Source organism: Ranitomeya imitator, chromosome 1 (genome assembly GCF_032444005.1).
Source record: "Ranitomeya imitator isolate aRanImi1 chromosome 1, aRanImi1.pri, whole genome shotgun sequence".
Classification (NCBI taxonomy): Eukaryota; Metazoa; Chordata; class Amphibia; order Anura; family Dendrobatidae; genus Ranitomeya; species Ranitomeya imitator.
The window spans coordinates 1,868,777-1,872,500 of record NC_091282.1 but is presented as its reverse complement, the minus strand read 5'-3'; positions in this window follow the sequence as shown (position 1 = coordinate 1,872,500).

Genomic DNA, 3,724 nt, shown 5'->3' with positions numbered 1-3,724 from the left:
AATAAACAGGGTTTTCATTTTGAAATTCTTTGTTGTGCTGAAAAAATACAGAAACTTTCCGGGGAGGGGTCTCGTTTAAAGGGAACTGTCCAGCGAGAGGGGATCACCTTTAAAGGGAACCATCCGTGCAGGCGTCACGTTTAAAGGGAGCAGTTTGGGGAGGGGTCTTGTTTTTAGGAGTCGTCCAGGAAGGAGTCTCGTTCTCATCATTAGCCATTCTTCTGTGTACTCTGTATACATTAGTGGGGAAGATCCTGTATGTGGATGACGTGGAAACCATTTACAACACGTACGTATCTGTGCTGTCCCTTCATTGCAATAATCGTCATACTTGCAGAATCAATCATAGGTTCCGTTTTTTTAAATAGAATTTTTTTAGGCAGAGTGAGTGTGATGGGCATAAATAAATAGTAATAATAATAGGCAGAAGTGATTGTCCAGGGAGGAGGAGGAGGTTAACGATCACCTATTGTGAATGGTGGATCCTATGTTATCTACTGTATAGGAAATCATTGGTGGTCTGAGATTAGACTTCATTACTATCTGTGACCATTTTCTTAGGGTTTACCCCAGAGACCCCATCTATATATATAATTGTCTAAGGGTTTTTCCGTCTTTGTCTGTCTGTCCTGGAAATCCCGCCTCTCTGATTGGTCGAGGCCGCCAGGCCTCGACCAATCAGGGACCGGCACAGCGACGATGTCATAAAGGACGTAGACATCCCGCGTCTCTGATTGGTCGAGGCTGCCAGGCCTCGACCAATCAGCAACGAGCACAGTATCGACGTAGATGTCATAATGGTTGCCATGGCGACGATGATGTCATAAAGGTTGCCTCGACCAATCAGCGACGGGCACAGTCTGCCGCGAATTCTGGAATCATCATTGTCCATATACTACGGGGACATGCATATTCTAGAATACCTGATGCGTTAGAATCGGGCCACAATCTAGTTCCCTATAATGCCCGATGATCTCCTCCTTGCTTGTGTGTAATGCAGCATTTCACCACTAGATGGCGGGCTGTACCGAGCGTCCTGCAATCCTGTGTACAGTAAGGTTAGACCCGTTAACTAGAATCTGTCCATTCTGTGTATTTTCTGTTATAAGCCTAGACTTTATAATGGCGCCGTCACTTGGCCCCAATAATCCAGGTTAAAATCCTATGCAAACATTTCTCCTTCGCCTCATTGGGGGACACAGACCGTGGGTGTATGCTGCTGCCAATAGGAGGCTGACACTAAGTGATACAAAAAAAAGTTAGCTCCTCCCCTGCAGTATACACCCTCCTGCTGGCACTCGGCTCCTCCCCTGCAGTATACACCCTCCTGCTGGCTCTCGGTTCCTCCCCTGCAGTATACACCCTCCTGCTGGCTCTCGGCTCCTCCCCTGCAGTATACACCCTCCTGCTGGCTCTCGGCTCCTCCCCTGCAGTATACACCCTCCTGCTGGCTCTCGGCTCCTCCCCTGCAGTATACACCCTCCTGCTGGCTCTCGGCTCCTCCCCTGCAGTATACATCCTCCTGCTGGCTCTCGGCTCCTCCCCTGCAGTATACACCCTCCTGCTGGCTCTCGGCTCCTCCCCTGCAGTATACACCCTCCTGCTGGCTCTCGGCTCCTCCCCTGCAGTATACACCCTCCTGCTGGCTCTCGGCTCCTCCCCTGCAGTATACACCCTCCTGCTGGCTCTCGGCTCCTCCCCTGCAGTATACACCCTCCTGCTGGCTCTCGGCTCCTCCCCTGCAGTATACACCCTCCTGCTGGCTCTCGGCTCCTCCCCTGCAGTATACATCCTCCTGCTGGCTCTCGGCTCCTCCCCTGCAGTATACACCCTCCTGCTGGCTCTCGGCTCCTCCCCTGCAGTGTACACCCTCCTGCTGGCTCTCGGCTCCTCCCCTGCAGTGTACACCCTCCTGCTGGCTCTCGGCTCCTCCCCTGCAGTATACACCCTCCTGCTGGCTCTCGGCTCCTCCCCTGCAGTATACACCCTACTGCTGGCTCTCGGCTCCTCCCCTGCAGTATACACCCTCCTGCTGGCTCTCGGCTCCTCCCCTGCAGTATACACCCTCCTGCTGGCTCTCGGCTCCTCCCCTGCAGTATACACCCTCCTGCTGACTCTCGGCTCCTCCCCTGCAGTATACACCCTCCTGCTGGCTCTCGGCTCCTCCCCTGCAGTATACACCCTCCTGCTGGCTCTCAGCTAACCAGTTCTTGCTTAGTGTCTGTAGGAGGCACATGGGTCTGTTTCAGACCCCAATGTTTTTATTTTATTGTTTTCTTTTCTGTAAATTTTTATTTTTTAATTAACGGAGTGAAGGGGGCGACGGTTCCTTTCAAGGTTCCGATCTCCCCCGAACCATCAACAGGCGAGCACGGCGAGTATACCTCCCCGTACCCTCTCCTGCGACGTGGGAAGCCATGCCTGAGCTCACTTCAGGGGCGACGGTTCCTTCACGGTCCCGATCTCCCCCGAACCATCAACAGGCAACCACACGGAGTGTCGCCTCCATGTATCCCAGGCATGTCAAACTCAGGGTACCCCGAGGGCCACATGAGTAACAAGAGGTTGTTGTGAGGGCCGCACACAGCAGCTAATGTCACACACATTTTAACAGCAGTCATGAAAACAAGATATGAAGTAGTAATATGTAAGGATACCATTACACTAAACGATTTACCAACGATCACGACCAGCGATACGACCTGGCCGTGATCGTTGGTAAGTCGTGTGGTCGCTGGGGAGCTGTCACACAGACAGCTCTCTCCAGCGACCAACGATGCCGAAGTCCCCGGGTAACCAGGGTAAACATCGGGTTACTAGCATGTTATTACTAGCATGTTAATGTCAGCCAGATGTAGGCTGAAGGGTGAGTAGAGGCGGACGGATATGGGCCAATGAATGAAGAGCCGGAAGTGCTGATCGTGAAGTTTTGAGCATCTGCGGCCCGCACAAAAGTCTCAAACTTTGTGTTTAGAGACAAAGTTTGAGACTTTTGTGAGGGCCGCAGATATGCCTGTGAAGGGCCGCATGCGGCCCTCGGGACACGTGTTTGACATGCCTGATGTATCCTCTCCTGGAGCCAGGCCTAATGCCGGACAACTGGCCCTGTCCACCCGGACTGAACTCCGTGGCTGTACAGCGGCCCCTCTCTATGGCGTCCAAGCAGCCCCCACTGTCCCACCACTGTGAAAGCGGATGGCACAAGGAGGCGGACGGTTCCTCTCCACCTCCCTAACAAACGGTTGATGGACTGAGGCTTATCCCTGCACCGTCCACGCTGCACAGAACAGCACTGAAACCCACATCCGCGGCGGCGGCTCCATGCCGGGACGCGCACCAATGGTGAGTGGATCCATCTCCAGAGGGATATCCACATGCTGACAGGCAGCCTCAGCCACTTCCCTGTGGCCCACCTCTCTGAGGTAACGCTCTGGATGGCTGCAAAAATTTAGTCCCCGGCTTTGGCCGATTTGTAGGCCGCATCCTGGAAGTCTTGCCTGGAATGACCCACTGGTGACGTCCGCCGGCTACAGAAATTTAGGCCCCGGCTTAGGCCTATTCAACATCGTGTCTGTGGCTCCGCCCCCCAAATTGGCGCTTCTCGCTCTCTGCGAGATTTTATCAACTCTGCAGCTCCCGGTTGCCATCTTGGTCCACCCGGCCAGCTCACACTGGGGTGACAGTATTTTTGCATTAAAGGGGCACATCGACTCTACATCAGTTG